The sequence below is a fragment of the Doryrhamphus excisus genome, chromosome 2, assembly GCF_030265055.1.
Source record: "Doryrhamphus excisus isolate RoL2022-K1 chromosome 2, RoL_Dexc_1.0, whole genome shotgun sequence".
In the NCBI taxonomy this organism is placed as follows: domain Eukaryota; kingdom Metazoa; phylum Chordata; class Actinopteri; order Syngnathiformes; family Syngnathidae; genus Doryrhamphus; species Doryrhamphus excisus.
In genome coordinates this window covers 31509623-31533381 of record NC_080467.1, presented here as the reverse complement: position 1 = coordinate 31533381, position 23759 = coordinate 31509623, and the positions used below count along the sequence as shown (strand labels likewise).

The 23759-nt window shown below is 39.8% G+C and overlaps 1 protein-coding gene across 2 annotated transcripts in view; it reads right to left on the bottom strand.

Moving 5' to 3' along the window:
• The window catches only part of LOC131106890 (uncharacterized), a 61857-nt gene that overhangs the window by 11669 nt on the left and 26429 nt on the right, over nt 1-23759 (bottom strand). The window lies entirely within an intron of this gene.

The window sequence follows — 23759 nt, the reverse complement described above, 5'->3', positions numbered from 1 at the left end:
GGGCTTAAGTTGTCTGTAACCTTTTTAGGATTCTTGTCTGTTTATGCTTTTCTATGATGATCCAGATGTTGTTGTTGTTGTTCTTCATGTTAAGAATGGATCCATCAGGAAAAAATTAGGACACCTCATGTTGGACATCTTCTACTCGGAAAACCGCGACATACAAAAGTGGGAAAATGTGTCAAGACATGCACCCCTTAAAAGTCGGATGGACTTGAACAGCGAGCCACTACGCTCCAATCACATAATATTTGTGCGCCAACTGGCACCAACTGGCACCGGCCCAGTGGACTCCTAGCATAACAGAACAAGTTATCATTTTACAAGAATAAAAGTGTAATACTATGATGAAAGTAACATTATTGGCGCAACTTGGCTCGTGCCATTACATTCCAGTGGATTCCAATAGGCGGCTTGTTTTGCGAAATTTGGTTCCACTTGATCTTCCACGCGAAGATTTTCAACATTTTGAAATGTTCTTGCCGCCGTTATATTACGGGCCACCACGAGCCAGTTGGGAGGCAGTTTGAGCCACTAGGCACCTTATTGGTGACACTGGGCGCCACGGCAAATTGCAGTGGACTCCTAGCTTAACAGAACAAGTTATCATTTTACAAGAATAAAAGTGTAATACTATGATGAAAGTAACATTATTGGGCGCCGGCCCAGTGGACTCCTAGCATCATTGGCGCAACTTGGCTCGTGCCATTACATTCCAGTGGATTCAAATAGGCGGGCGGCTTGTTTTGCTAAATTTGGTTCCACTTGATCTTCCACACAAAGATTTTCAACATTTTGAAATGTTCTTGCCGCCTTTATATCACGGGCCACCACGAGCCAGTTGGGAGGCAGTTTGAGCCACTAGGCACCTTATTGGTGACACTAGGCGCCACGGCAAATTGCAGTGGACTCCTAGCTTAACAGAACAAGTTATCATTTTACAAGAATAAAATACTATGATGAAAGTAACATTATTGGGCGCCGGCCCGGTGGACTCCGAGCATCATTGGCGCGACTTGGCTCGTGCCATTACATTCCAGTGGATTCCAATAGGCGCTTGTTTTGCGAAATTTGGTTCCACTTGATCTTCCACACAAAGATTTTCAACATTTTGAAATGTTCTTGCCGCCTTTATATCACGGGCCACCACGAGCCAGTTGGGAGGCAGTTTGAGCCACTAGGCACCCTATTGGTGACACTAGGCGCCACGGCAAATTGCAGTGGACTCCTAGCCTAACAGAACAAGTTATCATTTTACAAGAATAAAAGTGTAATACTATGATGAAAGTAACATTATTGGGCGCCGGCCCGGTGGACTCCTTGCATCGTTGGCGCGACTTGGCTCGTGCCATTACATTCCAGTGGATTCCAATAGGCGGCTTGTTTTGCGAAATTTGGTTCCACTTGATCTTCCACACGAAGATTTTCAACATTTTGAAATGTTCTTGCCGCCGTTATGTTACGGGCCACCACGAGCCAGTTGGGAGGCAGTTTGAGCCACTAGGCACCTTATTGGTGACACTGGGCGCCACGGCAAATTGCAGTGGACTCCTAGCTTAACAGAACAAGTTATCATTTTACAAGAATAAAAGTGAAATATTATGATGAAAGTAACATTATTGGGCGCCGGCCCGGTGGACTCCTAGCATCGTTGGCGCGACTTGGCTCGTGCCATTACATTCCAGTGGATTCCAAAAGGCGGGCGGCTTGTTTGCGAAATTTGGTTCCACTTGATGGACACGAAGATTTTCAACATTTTGAAATGTTCTTGCCGCCTTTATATTATGGGCCACCACGAGCCAGTTGGGAGGCAGTTTGAGCCACTAGGCACCTTATTGGTGACACTAGGCGCCACGGCAAATTGCAGTGGACTCCTAGCTTAACAGAACAAGTTATCATTTTACAAGAATAAAATACTATGATGAAAGTAACATTATTGGGCGCCGGCCCGGTGGACTCCTAGCATAATTGGCGCGACTTGGCTCGTGCCATTACATTCCAGTGGATTCCAAAAGACGGACGGCTTGTTTGCGAAATTTGGTTCCACTTGATGGACACAAAGATTTTCAACATTTTGAAATGTTCTTGCCGCCTTTATATTACGGGCCACCACGAGCCAGTTGGGAGGCAGTTTGAGCCACAAGGCACCTTATTGGTGACACTAGGCGCCACGGCAAATTGCAGTGGACTCCTAGCTTAACAGAACAAGTTATCATTTTACAAGAATAAAAGTGTAATACTATGATGAAAGTAACATTATTGGGCGCCGGCCCAGTGGACTCCTAGCATCATTGGCGCAACTTGGCTCGTGCCATTACATTCCAGTGGATTCCAATAGGCGCTTGTTTTGCGAAATTTGGTTCCACTTGATCTTCCACACGAAGATTTTCAACATTTTGAAATGTTCTTGCCGCCTTTATATTACGGGCCACCACGAGCCAGTTGGGAGGCAGTTTGAGTCACTAGGCACCTTATTGGTGACACTACGCGCCACGGCAAATTGCAGTGGACTCCTAGCTTAACAGAACAAGTTATCATTTTACAAGAATAAAAGTGTAATACTATGATGAAAGTAACATTATTGGGCGCCGGCCCGGTGGACTCCTAGCATAATTGGCGCGACTTGGCTCGTGCCATTACATTCCAGTGGATTCCAATAGGCGGGCGGCTTGTTTGCGAAATGTGGTTCCACTTGATGGACACGAAGATTTTCAACATTTTGAAATGTTCTTGCCGCCTTTATATTACGGGCCACCACGAGCCAGTTGGGAGGCAGTTTGAGCCACTAGGCACCCTATTGGTGACACTAGGCGCCACGGCAAATTGCAGTGGACTCCTAGCTTAACAGAACAAGTCATCATTTTACAAGAATAAGATACTATGATGAAAGTAACATTATTGGGCGCCGGCCCGGTGGACTCCTAGCATCATTGGCGCGACTTGGCTCGTGCCATTACATTCCAGTGGATTCCAATAGGCGGGCGGCTTGTTTGCGAAATTTGGTTCCACTTGATGGACACGAAGATTTGCAACATTTTGAAATGTTCTTGCCGCCGTTATATTACGGGCCACCACGAGCCAGTTGGGAGGCAGTTTGAGCCACTAGGCACCTTATTGGTGACATTAGGCGCCACGGCAAATTGCAGTGGACTCCTAGCTTAACAGAACAAGTTATCATTTTACAAGAATAAAAGTGTAATACTATGATGAAAGTAACATTATTGGGCGCCGGCCCGGTGGACTCCTAGCATCATTGGCGCGACTTGGCTCGTGCCATTACATTCCAGTGGATTCCAATCCTTGTTTGCGAAATTTGGTTCCACTTGATGGACACGAAGATTTTCAACATTTTGAAATGTTCTTGCCGCCTTTATATTACGGGCCACCACGAGCCAGTTGGGAGGCAGTTTGAGCCACTAGGCACCTTATTGGTGACACTAGGCGCCACAGATAAATTGAACTGTAGTGGCACCAACTGGCACCGGCCCAGTGGATTCTTAGCATTAGATTCCACATGGCCTCCAGGGTGCAGTTTGAAGACCCTGATCTTGACACCCCCCCCCCCCCCCCCCCCCCAAAAAAAAATGCATGGATAGACTACATCATAGTGGACCTTTCATTATGTTAAAAACTCCTTGTCCTTCCCAGACATAATTCCCACCAAAACCATTACATGTGGACTTTCCCCTAATATCCTCCATGATGATGATGGGCCTGGATGGCGTTGGCGAGGATGTCGAATGACATCATCGTGGCCTTTAAGGAAGTGAGACTGCCCAGAAATGTCATACTGCCACACTGTCTATAATATATTAAAGATATCTAAAAAGGAAACGGATGCTTATTATTATTTTTAACGGGCTGTGTCGAATATGGATGATGACGTTTATATTAAGTACAAGGTCAAAGGTCCTTTCCGTGAATCACCACCTTATCATGGTGGAGGGGTTTGAGTGCCCGAGTGATCCGAGGAGCTACGTTGTCTGGGGCTATATGCTATACGCCCCTGGTAGGGTCTCCCAAGGCAAACAGGTCCGAGGTGACAGGACAGACCAAGAGGAGGAACCGTACCTCGCCCGGATGTGGGATACCGGGGCCTTACCCTGGAGCCAGGCCCGGTGGGAGGGTGGTCGGGCCTTCACCCGTGGAGCCCGGCCAGGGCCTAGCCTGAAGAAGCCACACGGGATCTCCCCCTTGTAGACCCACCACCTACGGGGGCAAGCATAAGGGTCCTAAGGGTCCGGTGCTTTGTGTGTTGGGTGCTGGTCAAGGGCGGATGCGTAGGCGACCTGGTTTTTGGGCAGCCAAATCTGTTTCCTGCGTAGGGTAGCTGGACTCACCTTAAGAGATAGGGTGAGGACCTCAGCCAACCCGGGACGGGCTCAACGTGGGGCCGCTTCTACTTCACATCGAGAGGAGTCAGTTGAGGTGGCTCAGGGATCTAGTCCGGATGCCTCCCGGACACCTCCCTGGTGACGTGTTCCGGGCATGCCCAGCCGGGGAAAAGGCCCCCGGGGCAGACCTAGGACACGCCGGAGGGACTATGTCTCACAGCTAGCCTGGGAACGCCTTAGTGTCCTCCCGGTGGAGCTGGAGGAAAGGTGGCCGGGGACCGGGAATTCTGGGTGGGCTAAAAAGTGGAACCCTATGCAACAACATGGGTGACAAAGGATGACGACGGTGCGGGTCGATTCTCACCACGTCAGCTTGGACGTCAAACAAAGCCGTGGCGTTCAGGTCGGGGGGGTTTTTGGTGAGACCAATAAATCCCAGTAAAACGGAACCAACGCAAAAGAGGAAACGGTTGATCCCGATCCAATAACTCTTGACTTTCCCTCCTCCCTGTCCATTATATTTTATGTCTGAGCAGGTTTGGCTTGATTGCAATAGCAGGCCCCCGATGAGGAACCTTGGAAGAGCATAACAGGCCCGGCCAGGATCTAACGAGGTCTGGATCGGAAAAGAACCAGGAAAAGTACATTCATCAATGGATATTTGCTGGAAGAAAAAAAAAAAAACACACCGATGAGCGTTGAAAGCATGTCGCTCTTCAAAGGTGACGGATGACCACCCACTTCCTTACAAGCTGGGAGTGGTGGAAATTCTGTGAATTCATACTTTTGGGATTCTGGAAGTGGCTTCAATGCCACCTGCCTACTGTTATGTTATTGAACGCAACTCATGGAAATGGCAGTTATTATCTCTTTTTGTGTTTATAATCTTTAAAGTGTTTTTCTTTTTTTTTCTTAGGTTGGCTGTTCCTGCGACTTATACTCCAGAGCGACTTATATGTAAATTTATATACCGTATTTTTTGGAGTATAAGTCACACTTTTTTTCATAGGTTGGCTGTTCCTGCGACTTATACTCCAGTGTGACTTATATATGTTTTTTACTGCCTAATTATAGATTTTTGGCCTTGTATGACTTATACTCCAGTGCGACTTATGTATGTTTTTTCTACCTAATTATGCATTTTTGGCCTGGGCGACTTATGCTCCAGGTCGACTTATGTATGTTTTTTTTCTTCCTAATTATACATTTTTGGCCTTGTGCGACTTATACTCCAGTGTGACTTATGTATGTTTTTTTTTCTACCTAATTATACATTTTTGGCCTTGTGTGACTTATACTCCAGTGCGACTTATGTATGTTTTTTTTCTTCCTAATTATGCATTTTTGGCCTTGTGCGACTTATACTCCAGGTCTACTTATGTATGTTTTTTTCTACCTAATTAATTATGCATTTTTAGCCTTGTGCGACTTATACTCCAGTGTGACTTATGTATGTTTTTTTTTACTTAATTATGCATTTTTGGCCTTGTGCGACTTATACTCTAGTGCGACTTATGTATGTTTTTTTTTCCACCTAATTATGCATTTTTGGCCTTGTGCGACTTATACTCCAGTGCGACTTATGTATGTTTTTTTCTTCCTAATTATGCATTTTTTGGACTGGGCGACTTATATTCCAGTGCGACTTATGTATGTTTTTTTCTACCTAATTATGCATTTTTGGCCTTGTGCGACTTATACTCCAGGTCTACTTATGTATGTTTTTTTTCTACCTAATTAATTATGCATTTTTAGCCTTGTGTGACTTATACTCCAGGTCGACTTATGTATGTTTTTTTTCTACCTAATTATGCATTTTTGGCCTTGTGCGACTTCTACTCCAGTGCAACTTATGTATGTTTTTTTCTTCCTAATTATGCATTTTTGGCCTTGTGCGACTTATACTCCAGTGCGACTTATGTATGTTTTTTTTCCACCTAATTATGCATTTTTGGCCTTGTGTGACTTATACTCCAGTGCGACTTATGTATGTTTTTTTTCTTCCTAATTATGCATTTTTGGCCTTGTGCGACTTATACTCCAGGTCGACTTATGTATGTTTTTTTCCACCTAATTATACATTTTTGGCCTTGTGCAACTTATACTCCAGGTCGACTTATGTATGTTTTTTTTTCTTCCTAATTGTGCATTTTTGGTCTTGTGCGACTTATACTCCAGTGTGACTTATGTATGTTTTTTTTCCACCTAATTATACATTTTTGGCCTTGTGCGACTTATACTCCAGTGCGACTTATGTATGTTTTTTTCTACCTAATTATGCATTTTTGGCCTTGTGTGAGTTATACTCCAGTGCGACTTATGTATGTTTTTTTTTTCTACCTAATTATTTATTTTTCGACTTTGTGCGACTTATACTCCAGTGCGACTTTTTTTTTTTCTTCCTAATTATGCATTTTTAGCCTTGTGTGACTTATACTCCAGGTCGACTTATGTATGGTTTTTTTCTACCTATTTATGCATTTTTGGCCTTGTGCGACTTCTACTCCAGTGCAACTTATATATGTTTTTTTCTTCCTAATTATGCATTTTTGGCCTTGTGCGACTTATAATCCAGTGCGACTTATGTATGTTTTTTTCTTCCCAATTATGCATTTTTTGGACTGGGCGACTTATACTCCAGGTCGACTTATGTATGTTTTTTTTCTACCTAATTATGCATTTTTGGCCTTTTGCGACTTATACTCCAGGTCGACTTATGTATGTTTTTTTTTCTACCTAATTATACATTTTTGGCCTTGTTCGACTTATACTCCACATTCCTGAATACAAGTACAGAGATTCGTTACACATACTGGAAGAAAAATAATAATAGTAATAAAATAAATTTGTTTTATATCTCTTTTATCCGTTTCCTGTTTCTTAGCATCCTATTTTTTTTTTCGTAGTCGTTTGCTCATTTACTGAAGCAACCCGCCGGGCTAACACTACACAAAATCATAACAAAACATGACATATATCACAATAAAAGTGCTCATAATGCCGCATATGTTAGCTATTAAATGTCATCCATAATTGAAGCGACACGAAGACGCGTAAAAAGATGTTCTATGAGAAAAAAAACGTCATCTATCTGGGGAGCGATGACAGAATTGGGTACCGATACGGGTCGGCAACAATCTGGAAAACAAATCAAAACGCAGCTAATGATGACTAATACGACTTACTGCAAAAACCTCTCATTTCCACCGTCTCAATACTTCTAGGGACTTGATGTAATGAAGTAAAAGGAGCCTTTCGATCGTTTTTTGTTTTTTTTTTCATTTCCTTGCTACGTTGAAAAGTTGCCACTTGGGCAGAACGCGGCGCTCTTGGACGGAGATGTTAGCTTCTCTTCCAGACGCGGGCTTACGAGCCTGGAGTTGAACACCGAGTACCTGCGCCTCGGACGCTGCGCCAAAGAAAATCTCATATTTTTATAGCAAAGAGTTTTGCTTGGGTCGGATTAGACTTGGGAAGTAGCGATTAAAGCGACACCGCAAAAACATCGAAAAATCAATATTTTTTTATTTTATATGATAAAGTTTCAGGAATAAGTCGAGTTCAATCAAAATATAGAAATTTATGATTGAAATATTATTGTTTTTTTTTCTTTAAAAGGGGACCACATGCTAATTTATGGCACTTTGTATTGAGTACTATAGAGCAGCTACACACAATAACACGTTCATGCAGCGTTTCCATGGATTCCTGCTTCCCGCCCACATTCCAAAAACTGTCTTTGGGTGAGAGGCGGGGTACACCAGTCACAGGGCACATATAGACAAACAACCATTCACACTCACATTCATACCTATGGACAATTTGGAGTCGCTAATTAACCTAGCATGTTTTTTTTTTTGGAATGTGGGAGGAAACCGGAGTACCCGGTATAACCCCCCCCCCCCCCCCCCCAAAAAAAAAAACACACACGGAGATGGCCGAGGGTGGAATTGAACCGTGGTCTCCGAGCTGTGAGGTCTTCGCGCTAACCACTGGACCACAGTGTAGCCTAAAATGCTTAATTAAGGCAAAAAAATCCTACAGTTTGCTTAAATATGCATTTTAAAAGGGACCATAGGGGTGTTATTTTATGGCCAGAGGGCTCTAATAATGTTATAAACCAAACTTAGAAGCTTGTAGGTTTTCTATACAGTAGTCAAATATTCCATTTATAAATAAGGAATCCTACTTCTTTGAAATTTACTTATCACATAGTGTAAATGTGACCATAGGGGTGTTATTTCATGGCCAGAGGGCTCTAATAATGTTAAAAAACCAAACTTAGAAGCTTGTAGGTTTTCGATACTGAAGTCAAATATTCCATTTATAAATAAGGAATACTACTTCTTTGAAATTCACTTATCATATAGTGTAAAGGTGACCATAGGGGTGTTATTTTACGGCCAGAGGGCTCTAATAATGTTAAAAAAAACAAACTTAGAAGCTTGTAGGTTTTTGATACTGAAGTCAAATATTCCATTTATAAACAAGGAATCCTACTTCTTTGAAATTCACTTATCACTGTCGGGTCTGGAACCAATTAACTGTGATGAACGAGGGATTACGTTATAAAGGATTACATAAATCCACGAGTTTAAAAAGCAGTGATGTCACACCAAAAAAGTCATTTTGCATAACTGAGATGCCAAAACGCGAGCACACAACAACAGTGAAGTCATCCCTGCAGCTTCAGCTCGTCCTCATATGGGACAAATTGAGTCGTGACCACAACGCCCCCCCCCGCCCCCACCTTCCTGAGCCCACACATAATGAAGCAAAGGCACTGATTCCCTCCACGCACCACTGAAGTCGGACCTAAATCCGCCCGGGGTCGGAGGCCGAGTGTCTTCATCGTGTTATTATTTTACATGTCATTATGGCTGGCGTAATATTCCTGCTCAGACAGGAAATGGGCGTGCGGGCGAATGGAGGAGGAAGTGCGTCGCCGCGGGGCCTTGTGCTGCACCCGGCGACCGCCAAAGACCTCACACGGGCCGGTTCACGTCCGTCCCGTCACTCTTCGCTGTGTCACTCCCTGAATAAAGCAGCTGCCTCCCATCCTCAGCAGTACGACTGGCAACCTTCACCCTCGCGTCAACGCCGCGCCGGCTTCACTTCCTCGCCGTCCCACCGCAGCGGCCATGATATTCGTGAAAAAACTTTGGGGCTGTTCATGCTTTGCACTTTGAGCTACGTCATGCCATACATAAATTAGCATTTTATGAGTAAAACGAAAATAATCGCATGCTAACAGTTAGCATGCTAACACCTAGAAGTGTCACACTAGGTGCCAAATGTGCTAAAGCATTTTTTGTGGAACTACATCATGCTGTACATAAATTTGTATTTTCTGAGTAAAGCTAAAATAATTGCATGCTAACAGTTAGCATGCTAATACCTAGTAATGTCACACTAAGTGCCAAATGTGCTAAGGCATTTTTAGTGGAACTACATCATGCCATGCATAAATTAGCATTTTATGAGTAAAGCTAAAATAATGGCATGCTAACAGTTAGCATGTTAGCACCTAGCAACGTCACATTAGGTGCCAAATGTGCTGTGGAATTTTAAATGGAGCGACATTATGCCATGCATAAATGAGCATTTTATGAGTAAAACTAAAATAATTGCATGTTAACAGTTAGCATGCTAGCACCTAGCAGCATCACACTGGGTGCCAAATGTGCTAAAGCATTTTTAGTGGAACTACATCATGCCGTGCATAAATGAGCATTTTAGAAGTCAAACTGAAATAATGGCATGCTAACAGTTAGCATGCTAGCACCTAGCAGCATCACACAAAGTGCCAAATGTGCTAAGGCCTTTTTTATGGAACTACATTATGCCATGTATAAATTAGTATTTTCTGAGTAAAGCTGAAATAATTGCATGCTAACAGTTAGCATGCTAACACCTAGTAATGTCACACTAAGTGCCAAATGTGCTAAGGCACTTTTTGTGGAACTACATCATGCCGTGCATAAATTAGCATTTTATGAGTAAAACTAAAATAATCACATGCTAACAGTTAGCATGCTAGCCCCTAGCAACGTCACATTAGGTGCCAAATGTGCTGTGGAATTTTAAATGGAGCAACATTATGCCATGCATAAATGAGCATTTTATGAGTAAAACTAAAAATAATTGCATGCTAACAGTTAGCATGCTAGCACCTAGAAGCGTCACAATAAGTGCTAAAAGTGCTAGGGCATTTTTAGTGGAACTACATCATGCCATGCATAAATTTGCATTTTATGAGTAAAACTAAATCACATGCTAACAGTTAGCATGCTAACACCTAGTAATGTTACACTAAGTGCCAAATGTGCACAGGCACTTTTTGTGGAACTACATCATGCCGTGCATAAATTAGCATTTCATGAGTAAAACTGAAATAATCGCATGCTAACAGTTAGCATGCTAGCCCCTAGCAACGTCACATTAGGTGCCAAATGTGCTGTGGAATTTTAAATGGAGCGACATTATGCCATGCATAAATTTGGGTTGCAGGGTTGCATGAATATGGGGGGTGAAAGCGGGGAGAGGAAAAGCTGCAAAAGCCGTGCTATCTTGAACTAACCAGCATGCTGTGTTGCTTATGAAAGATTCGTCATATTTGATAAATGATCCACCCGTCGTGGTTCTGGTCCATAAACCAGTGGTTCTGGTCCACGCTCACTACAATCTATTTACAGACACAAAATGCATATTCTGAGGGCGGTTCTTGGGAGTCTAAATATCTTTCAGCCATAATTTGCTCTGCGGATATTATACCTTCAAAAATACATGCTGGGATTGATGTCTGTGTCTCTATTTTGGACATGGGGGGGGGGGGGGTGGCATTTTTTGTCACAGCGGGACAAAAAGGGCCCATTTAAAAAAAAAAGAAAGAACTCAATGAAAATCTTTGAGAGCTAAATATGTATGGAAGATAACGACCGCATCTCAGCATGAATGAATTTAGCCATACGCTAACATGCTTTCTGACTCGGGAACGTCTTCCATAAACGTTCCCTGGGAATATTCTCATGGCCGCTGGACAGTTTGGCCTCTCATCCAAGCTAGCTAAAGGATGCTAACCACTTATTATGCTTCAAATGCAGTTCCAGCGCTACCTTGGTTTGTATTATTAGCATTTTATGAGTAAAACTAAAATAATGGCATGCTAACAGTTAGCATGCTAGCACCTAGCAATGTCACATTAAGTGCCAAATGTGCTAGTGGCGTTACATCATGCCATGCATGAATTACGATTTTATGAGTAAAACTAAAATAATTGCATGCTAACAGTTAGCATGCTAGCACCTAGCAGTGTCACATTAAGTGCCAAATGTGCTAGGGCATTTTTAGTGGCGCTACATCATGCCATGCATGGATTAGGATTTTATGAGTAAAACTAAAATAATGGCATGCTAACAGTTAGCATGCTAGCACGTAGCAGCGTCACACTAGGTTCCAAATATGCTGTGGAATTTTAAGTGGAGCGACATTATGCCATGCATAAATTAGCATTTTAGGAGTAAAACTAAAATAATCACATGCTAACAGTTAGCCTGCTAGCATCTAGCAACGTCACAATAAGTGTCAAAAGTGCTAGGGCATTTTTAGTGACACTACATCATGCCATGCATGAATTATGATTTTATGAGCAAAACTAAAATAATCGCATGCTAACAGTTAGCATGCGAGCACCTAGAAGCGTCCTTCCAAACCGAACAACCACGGTCATTTTAATCAAATGAATCCCTACAATTATGAAGAAAAATACATTTTCTGGAAAATAAGTATCATTATAAATGCGGAAAAACTGACTTTTTTTTTGCAAAAACGTATATTTGACCGTACTGCCGTCTTATGGAGTTGGTGCAAAACAATAACCGTAGGTTGCCTACAGCCGCAGCAGTTACCTCTGGCGATTTTTAGCATTTGCTTTTAATGGAAACTGCCTTTTTAATTAAATAAAATGTGTTAATTTGAGCATTTATGATAGTCAACATGTCAAATAGTCAACAAACTGATGCATAATAAACAATATGATTTTATGCAAATATGAAAGCTCATAGCTAATAATAATAATAATAATAATAATAATAATAATAATAACGATGGATGTTAGCTTTGCCACTCAAAGCAAACAATGGCTGTTTTCCTCAAAATGTTTCATTCCTAAAATAAAGATTGCGTTCTTTTATGTCCTGTTTGTAAAAGACCAAGATCTGGGTCGGCCGGCCACCCCCCCATCGGGGGCCGGCCCGGTGTCCCCTTTCCTCGCAATCATTCCAAACATATTGATCTAATTACCATATTATTAGCTTAAAGCCACATCTTAGATAAAATGCCAAGCCAAAGCTTTACCCACAATGCTTCTGTTTTTCTGGCCTAATCAATTTCCGAGGCGGCCGCCCCCCCGGGGATTTACTCCCAAGGCTGGTCCCGCGCCCGCGCCACCAACGCCATCCTCGCTGTGCTTATTTTAGCTCGCTTTAACGTATTTAGCTATGTTTGTTGTTCTTGGTGGTCGCTGCTCCTTGGAAGCTCGCGTTCGGGTTTTGTCTGGCAGTCCGACTCGAGGATGAAGCCGGTCCAGAATAAGCAAGCGTCACTCGGTCGGGAGCGTCGTTGCGCTAGCCGACGGAACTCTGGGATTGAGGGGGGGAAAAATGCATTCAGGTCAATGCCGCCGTTTTTTTTTTTTTTTTTTCTGTTTCCCTTTTAAAAAGTGAAAAGCGGAAACGCGGCGAAAACCTTTCCGAGGTTGTGTATTTTTCCAGAAACTTCCGAGGCATACCAGAACACTGATTCACAACCGCAGGGGTCGCTTTAAATAAACATGCGCGGAAAAAAAGCGTTGAAAAAATGAATAGAAATGCAGTATTAGCTGTGTAATACACAGATGCAGCCACTAGGGGGCAAAGTTGAGGCGATTATAGTGCTTATGACATAAAATAACACATAAAAATTAAGAATGAAAGAGACTTAATTTCGATTTCTAAACATATATATTTTTTTGCTTTTCATGTTTTTGCTCACTTCTGGTCCCTAACAGCGTCCATAAAAATGAACATGCATGATAGTTGATAATAATAATAATAATAATAATAATAATAATTATTATTATTATTATTATTATATTATTATATAATAATAATATAATAAATATATAATAATTAGTATTATAATATAATTATAATAATAATATATAATAATAATATTATAATTATATTAATTATATATAATATTTTAAAAATAATATAATAAACATAATAAATATTATTATATTATAATATTAATGATATATAATATATTGTATAATATAATAGTAATATAAATATAATAATAATTATATATATATATATGATTTTATAAATTATATATATTATCTATATATGTTATTTTATTATTATATAATAATAATAAAATAATAATTATTATAATTATTATATTGTTAATTAGCCTATTATTATTACTATCATCATTATTCTTCTTCTGATTATTACTACTACTACTATTACTACTACTAGTAGTAGGCTAGTATTAGCCTGCTTATTGGCTTACTTATTAGCTTGCTTTTTCCCTATTATATAATTTTTTTCAGATTTTTTTGTAAAAAAATCAATAAAAAAATATCAAATAATATATAATAATAATATATAATATTCTAATAATAATATAATCAATTTAATAATATTATTATAATCATACTACTACATACTACTACTATTACTACTACTAGTAGTAGGCTAGTATTAGCCTGCTTTTTCCCTATTATATAAAATTTGTCAGATTTTTTGGTAAAAAAAATCAATAAAAAATATCAAATAATATATAATAATAATATATAATATTCTAATAATAATATAATACATTTAATAATTATTATTATTATTTTATTATTATATAATTGATATAATTTAATGGGAAAGTTATATCCCTGTTCTTGTTCGTTATTTGTTTTTTTTTTAACGTTTACTACATTCATTCATATCCTGTGCATCTTCAGGGGGCTAAGCCCCCCCCCCCCGTCCTCAGAACATAGCGACGCCCCTGACTAACGCAAAGATCCCCTTCATTCTCGCCAAAGGTCATCCAAGGAATCTTGGATATGACGTCTAGGAAAGCAGACATGGTGGATCAAACACCAACGTTCCCATGTTTTTGCGTATAAAACATGTGGTCTACACGTCGTGGGAACATTCGTGATGGGAACACCATCGCGGCTCGTTTCTCCAAAGCCGTCTGCACGAGTCCATCACATCATCGTTCATGTCTTCTTCCTCCTTTGCCAACGAGAGAAACAATCACACCATTCGCTCGCTGGATTTGATTTGCCGCCGGTACGCATCCACGAGCCGCGAGCTCGTCAGAATAACTTCATCCATCAGCTGACAGTGAATTCAGATGTTTGGCGTGGTGAGGCATCACTGGCGTGGCCGCATGCTGAGCGTCTTGAGAGAAAGCGATCAGAACGCCGACCAACGCCACCTTCCAAGCGCTCCAGTCCATATTTCATCAGGGTTTGATATTTACTGGTCTGGACTCAAACCACCACGCAAGCGTACCTCCAAAGCTTAGCGGAGATGATATGTTGTTTGGAAGCACTTTGTTTCTAGGGGTAACCGTGGAAACAACGTGGACCATCTTCTGATAAACAGATGGGATGGCCGCTTTGGAAGCTGCCTTGCCAACGTTTCTAATAGGAACTATAGTTGGTGGGTGTTGGTGTCAGAAGCGGGATCGTACGCTATGTAAACGTGGCTAACACGCTAATGGTTAAGTGATTATCTCGATGGACTAGGAGTCCATCTTGTACGAAACACACTTTCCGACTTCCGAGTCAGATACTATAGTAGTTCACCATGTTGGTGTCAGAAGCGGGATCGTATGTTATGTAAACATACTTAACACACAAATGGTCAAGGGATTCTATCGATGGACTTTTCTCGTAAGAACGCACTTCCCGGCGTCCAGATATTATATTAGTTCAGTGTGTTGGTGTCAGAAGCGGGATCGTACGCTATGTAAACGTGGCTAACACACAAAAATGGTCAAGTGATTATCTCGATGGACTACGAAGTCCTTCTTTCTTATACGAAACGCACTTTCCGGCAGTCAGATACTAGATTAGTTTAGCGTGTTGGTGTCAGAAGCGGGATCACATGCTATGTAAACATGGCTAACACACAAAAATGGTCAAGGGATTATCTCGATTGACTACGAGTCTTACGATATTACTGCGACTTTCTTGTAAGATCGCACTTTCCGGCAGTCAGATACTATATTAGTTCACCATTTGGTGTCAGAAGCGGGATCGTATGCTATGTAAACGTGGCTAACACACAAAAATGGTCAAGTGATTATCTCGATGGACTACGAGTCCCTTTTTCTTGTACGAAACGCACTTTCCGGCAGTCAGATACTAGATTAATTCAGCTTGTTGGTGTCAGAAGCGGGATCGTACTCAATGTAAACATGCTTAACACACAAATTGTCAAGTGATTATCTCGATAGACTATGAGTGTTTTTCGATATTACCGCCTCTTTCTTGTAAAAACGCATTTTCCGGCAGTCAGATACTAGATTAATTCAGCCTGTTTGGTGTCAGAAGTGGGATCACATGCTATGTAAACATGCTTAATACACAAATGGTCATGTGATTATCTCAATGGACTACGAGTGTTAGGACATTACTGCCTCTTTCGTGTAAAAACACACTTTCCGGCAGTCAGATACTATATTAGTTCACCCTCTTGGTGTCAGAAGCGGGATTGTATGCTATGTAAACATGCTAAACACACAAATGGTCTAGTGACTATCTCAATGGACTATGAGTATTACGATATTACCGCCTCTTTCTTGTACGAAACGCATTTTCCGGCAGTCAGATACTATATTAGTTCACACTCTTGGTGTCAGAAGCGGGATCGTATGCTATGTAAACATGGCTAACACACAAAAATGGCCAAGTGATTATCTTGATGGACTACGAGTCCTTCTTTCTTATACGAATCGCACTTTCTGGCAGTCAGATACTATATTGATTCAGCTTGTTAGTGTCAGAAGCGGGATCACACGCTATGTAAACATGGCTAACACACAAAAATGGTCATGTGATTATCTCGATTGACTACAAGTCTTGCGATATTACTGCGACTTTCTTGTAAGATCGCACTTTCCGGCAGTCAGATACTATATTAGTTCACCCTCTTGGTGTCAGAAGTGGGATCGTATGCTATGTAAACATGCTAAACACACAAATGGACTAGTGACTATCTCGATGGACTATGAGTGTTACGATATTACTGCGACTTTCTTGTAAAAACACACTTTCCGGCAGTCAGATACTATATTAGTTCACCATGTTGGTGTCAGAAGCGGGATCGTATGCTATGTAAACATGCTTAATACATAAATGGTCACGTGATTATCTCGATGGACTACGAGTCCTTGTACGAAATGCACTTTCCGGCAGTCAGATACTATATTAGTTCATCGTGTTGGTGTCAGAAACGGGATCGTATGCTATGTAAACATGCTAAACACACAAATGGTCAAGTGATTATTCGATGGACTACGAGTCCTTCATGTAAAAACACACTTTCCGGCAGTCAGATACTATATTAGTTCACCGTGTTGGTGTCAGAAGCGGGATCACATGCTATGAAAACGTGGCTAACACACAAAAATGGTCAAGTGATTATCTCGATTGACTACAAGTCTTGCGATATTACTGCGACTTTCTTGTAAGATCGCACTTTCCAGCAGTCAGATACTATATTAGTTCACACTCTTGGTGTCAGAAGCGGGATCGTATGCTATGTAAACAAGGCTAACACACAAATGGTCATGTGATTATCTCAATGGACTACGAGTGTTAGGACATTACTGCCTCTTTCGTGTAAAAACACACTTTCCAGTAGTCAGATACTGTATTATTACAGCGTGTTGGTGTCAGAAATGGGATCACATGCTATGTAAACATGCTTAACTCGCAAGTGGTCTAGTGATTATCTCGATGGACTACGAGTGTTACGACATTACCGCCTCTTTCTTGTACGAAACGCATTTTCCGGCAGTCAGATATTATATTAGTTCACCATGTTGGTGTCAGAAGTGGGATCACATGCTATGTAAACATACTTAACTCACAAATGGTCAAGTGATTATCTTGATGGACTACGAGTCCTTCTTTCTTGTAAGAACGCACTTTCCGGCAGTCAGATACTATATTAGTTCAGTGTGTTGGTGTCAGAAGCGGGATCACATGCTATATAAACATGGCTAACACACAAATTGTCTAGTGATTATCTCGATTGACTATGAGTCTTACGATATTACTGCGACTTTCTTGTAAAAACGCACTTTCCGGCAGTCAGATACTATATTAGTTCACCCTCTTGGTGTCAGAAGCGGGATCGTATGCTATGTAAACAAGGCTAACACACAAATGGTCATGTGATTATCTCAATGGACTACGAGTGTTAGGACATTACTGCCTCTTTCGTGTAAAAACACACTTTCCAGTAGTCAGATACTGTATTATTTCAGCGTGTTGGTGTCAGAAGTGGGATCACATGCTATGTAAACATGCTTAACTCGCAAATGGTCTAGTGATTATCTCGATGGACTACGAGTGTTACGACATTACCGCCTCTTTCTTGTACGAAACGCATTTTCCGGCAGTCAGATATTATATTAGTTCACCATGTTGGTGTCAGAAGCGGGATCACATGCTATGTAAACATACTTAACACACAAATGGTCAAGGGATTATATCGATGGACTTCGAGTCCCTTTTTCTCGTAAAAACGCACTTCCCGGCGTCCAGATATTATATTAGTTCAGCGTGTTGGTGTCAGAAGCGGGATCGTACGCTATGTAAACGTGGCTAACACAAAAATGGTCAAGTGATTATCTCGATGGACTACGAGTCCTTCTTTCTTGTACGAAACGCACTTTCCGGCAGTCAGATACTATATTAGTTTAGCGTGTTGGTGTCAGAAACGGGATCACATGCTATGTAAACATGGCTAACACACAAATGGTCACATGATTATCTCGATGGACTATGAGTCTTATGATATTACTGCTACTTTCTTGTAAGAACGCACTTTCCGGCAGTCAGATACTATATTAGTTCACCATCTTGGTGTCAGAAGCGGGATCGTATGCTATGTAAACATGCTTAATACATAAATGGTCATGTGATTATCTCAATGGACTACGAGTCCTTGTACGAAACGCACTTTCCGGCAGTTAGATACTATATTAGTTTAGCGTGTTGGTGTCAGAAGTGGGATCGTATGCTATGTAAACATGGCTAACACACAAAAATGGTCAAGTGATTATCTCGATGGACTACGAGTCCTTCTTTCCTATACAAAACGCACTTTCCGGCAGTCAGATACTATATTAGTTTAGTGTGTTGGTGTCAGAAGCGGGATTGTATGCTATGTAAACATGCTAAACACACAAATGGTCTAGTGACTATCTCGATGGACTATGAGTGTTACGATATTACCGCCTCTTTCTTGTACGAAACGCACTTTCTGGCAGTCAGATACTATATTAATTCAGCTTGTTGGTGTCAGAAGCGGGATCACATGCTATGTAAACATGGCTAACACACAAAAATGGTCAAGGGATTATCTCGATTGACTACGAGTCTTGCGATATTACTGCGACTTTCTTGTAAGATCGCACTTTCCGGCAGTCAGATACTATATTAGTTCACCCTCTTGGTGTCAGAAGCGGGATCACATGCTATGTAAACGTGCTTATCACACAAATGGTCATGTGATTATCTCCATGGACTACGAGTGTTAGGACATTACTGCCTCTTTCGTGTAAAAACACACTTTCCAGTAGTCAGATACTATATTAATTCAGCGTGTTGGTGTCAGAAGCGGGATCACATGCTATGTAAACATGCTAAACACACAAATGGTCAAGTGATTATCTCGATGGACTATGAGTGTTACGATATTACCGCCTCTTTCTTGTACGAAACGCATTTTCCGGCAGTCAGATATTATATTAGTTCACCATGTTGGTGTCAGAAGCGGGATCACATGCTATGTAAACATACTTAACACACAAATGGTCAAGGGATTATATCGATGGACTTCGAGTCCCTTTTTCTCGTAAAAACGCACTTCCCGGCGTCCAGATATTATATTAGTTCAGCGTGTTGGTGTCAGAAGCGGGATCGTACGCTATGTAAACGTGGCTAACACAAAAATGGTCAAGTGATTATCTCGATGGACTACGAGTCCTTCTTTCTTGTACGAAACGCACTTTCCGGCAGTCAGATACTATATTAGTTTAGCGTGTTGGTGTCAGAAGCGGGATCACATGCTATGTAAACATGGCTAACACACAAAAATGGTCAAGGGATTATCTCGATTGACTACGAGTCTTACGATATTACTGCGACTTTCTTGTAAGATCGCACTTTCCGGCAGTCAGATACTATATTAGTTCACCATTTGGTGTCAGAAGCGGGATCGTATGCTATGTAAACGTGGCTAACACACAAAAATGGTCAAGTGATTATCTTGATGGACTACGAGTCCCTTTTTCTTGTACGAAACGCACTTTCCGGCAGTCAGATACTAGATTAATTCAGCTTGTTGGTGTCAGAAGCGGGATCGTACTCAATGTAAACATGCTTAACACACAAATTGTCAAGTGATTATCTCGATGGACTATGAGTGTTTTTCGATATTACCGCCTCTTTCTTGTAAAAACGCATTTTCCGGCAGTCAGATACTAGATTAATTCAGCCTGTTTGGTGTCAGAAGTGGGATCACATGCTATGTAAACATGCTTAATACACAAATGGTCATGTGATTATCTCAATGGACTACGAGTGTTAGGACATTACTGCCTCTTTCGTGTAAAAACACACTTTCCAGTAGTCAGATACTATATTAATTCAGCGTGTTGGTGTCAGAAGCGGGATCACATGCTATGTAAACATGCTAAACACACAAATGGTCAAGTGATTATCTCGATGGACTATGAGTGTTACGATATTACCGCCTCTTTCTTGTACGAAACGCATTTTCCGGCAGTCAGATATTATATTAGTTCACCATGTTGGTGTCAGAAGCGGGATCACATGCTATGTAAACATACTTAACACACAAATGGTCAAGGGATTATATCGATGGACTTCGAGTCCCTTTTTCTCGTAAAAACGCACTTCCCGGCGTCCAGATACTATATTAGTTCAGCGTGTTGGTGTCAGAAGCGGGATCGTATGCTATGTAAACGTGGCTAACACAAAAATGGCCAAGTGATTATCTTGATGGACTACGAGTCCTTCTTTCTTATACGAAACGCACTTTCCGGCAGTCAGATACTAGATTAGTTTAGCGTGTTGGTGTCAGAAGCGGGATCGTATGCTATGTAAACATGCTAAACACACAAATGGTCTAGTGACTTTCTCGATGGACTATGAGTGTTACGATATTACCGCCTCTTTCTTGTACGAAACGCACTTTCCGGCAGTCAGATACTAGATTAGTTCACCATGTTGGTGTCAGAAGCGGGATCGTATGCTATGTAAACACTGGTGGCCCTTACTGGAGTAAGTAAGTACGTTTGGACACCCCTGGTTTTAAGTTTTGATGATACCGTACATAGTGATTTTTTTTTTCACTTCCTTAAGCCGGGTTGTTAGAAAAGGAGCTCCCAACATGGTCGCTAACGGTGCATCCAGTACAGTACATCCATAGAAGGAATCTCTTGGAAAAACTTGCAAAGTGGATAATAGCACACTTTACTCCCCCAGACTCCAAACGCCCACATACCTTGCCCCGTTTTTCATAGTCAGACTTAAAAAAAAAAAAAAACTGTCTGAGGTGTAGGAGTCAACCGCCAACCCTTGACATGCAGCCATGAAACAGAAACACCTTACCGTGAATATTGTTATTTTTTTAGGGAGCCGCTGGTCCTAAAGAGCTTTACGTCTCCAACTTGGAGGGAATTGGACGCAGAAGGTAATGTTTGGATATCAGCCGCGCTCAACGCTGTGCCACGCACGGAGCGACGTGCGTTGGCGTAGACGTCCGCGCCCCCAAAACCGGGTCCAAGCACTTGCCCCGGCAATTTTCTGCAAAATGACGGAGGTGAAGCGGCCAGGAAACGTTGGAGCAGATTTATGACGTTGGATCTGAATCCACATGCTGACTACTGCATGTTCTTAGCCCAAGGAGCCAATAAGTACGCTATTGTTAAACACGCTAACATTAAATGGAGAATTTGGCTTAGTGCAGCTATGGAGAGGTTGATGGTTAGCACGCCACCATGAGAACTACATGGAAAAACAATATATCATTTATATATTTAAAAATTAAATACATTCATAAATATTAATATTAAATATTTATATATTTAACAATGTTAATATTCAATATTTATATATTTAACAATATTAATATTCGATAGTTATATATTTAACAATATTAATATTCAATATTTATATATTTAACAATATTAATATTAAATATTTATATATTTAACAAAATTCTATAATATTAAATATATTTTTTAAATATTAATATTAAATATTTATATATTTAACAACATACTCCAAATACTTTATTATTTATTATTAACTCCTATACCCACTATATTAGAAAGAGTGGTTAGTTCGTGGGCGTGCCTTGAGGCGGGCCATGGGTGGAATAAATTCATAATAATAATAATAATAATAATAATAAATCAAATGAATGATCTCAAAGTGCAACAGTTACAAAAATAAAAATAAAAATAAAAATAAAAATAAAAATAAAAATAAAAATAAAAATAAAAATAAAAATAAAAATAAAAATAAAAATAAAAATAAAAATAAAAATAAAAATGTAATTAAAACAGTTTTGGCGAGTAGCACAAATCCAAGGAAATACAACTGGAATAGGTGCACATTATGGAAGATCTAGAAAGTTTTTTGTACGGGTTATTGTGTGTAGCTGCTCTATAGGAGTCCATAACTAATTGATGCTGAACAAGTACTGCTTTTGTAATGTGAATCTGCAACTTATGCTAGCATTTTTTTTGGATAGGGTTAAAATAAAATAAAATAAAATAAAATAAAATAAAATAAAATAAAATAAAATAAAATAAAATAAAATAAAATAAAATAAAATAAAATAAAATAAAATAAAATAAAATAAAATAAAATAAAAACTTCATGCAGAATGAATACTTCCATGCTAACTGTGCTGTCATCTAGGCGATAAAGTATTGAATTTTTATACACATTTGTTACTTGTCATTTATGGTTAATTTTTGAATTAAGTATTTAATAATAAAATAAAATAAAATAAAATAAAATAAAATAAAATAAAATAAAATAAAATAAAATAAAATAAAATAAAATAAAATAAAATAAAATAAAATAAAATAAAATAAAAACTTCATGCAGAATGAATGCTTCCATGCTAACTGTGCTGTCATCTAGGCAATAAAGTATTGAATTTTTATACACATTTGTTACTTGTCATTTATGGTTAATTTTTGAATTAAGTATTTAAAAATAAAATAAAATAAAATAAAATAAAAACTTCATGCAGAATGAATGCTTCCATGCTAACTGTGCTGACATCTAGGCGATAAAGTATTGAATTTTTATATACATTTGTTACTTGTCATTTATGGTTAATTTTTGAATTAAGTATTTAAAAATAAAATAAAATAAAATAAAATAAAATAAAATAAAATAAAATAAAATAAAATAAAATAAAATAAAATAAAATAAAATAAAATAAAATACTTCATGCAGAATGAATGCTTCCATGCTAACTGCGCTGACATCTATGTGATTTGCTGACGTTTTGCGACACTTTAAAGGCGGGTATTTAGTTGCCAATATTGTAATGAATTCCAAACCAGTACAACCAGCTTGGCCTAAACTGTCCAAAAAAATAAAAGTGTTTGTGACGGTTGCGGTGTGAACAGGAAACAGAAGGTGGAAACGTGAGCTTTTGGCGGGATTGACAAGAGTAAAAGAGACCATTTACATCTGCATTGGCTCACACCGCCTTCATTTTTCCAGCCTGTCCTTCAATCTTTTATAAGAGCGGTACCGTGCCTTTGGAACGGCTCCGGATCCCGTCTTTTCCATTCCCAGACAGCCGGGACCGCGTCGCTGCAAGACCAGCAGGGGAGATGCACATGGTTCAGTTCCCATGTCACCATTCTCGCTTTTTCTTTTTCTTGGCATTGATACATCCGCCATCATTTAGTCCAACAATATGGCACTACAATTATACACTATACCGCATAGTTTGATTATTTACATTAAAACTACTTTTAAAAAAGTTTTTAAAAAAATAAAAAAAAGTTTTAAAAAAAGTTAAAAAAATTAAAAAAAATTTAAAAAAAATTAAAAAATGTAGAAAAAACATAATAATAATAATC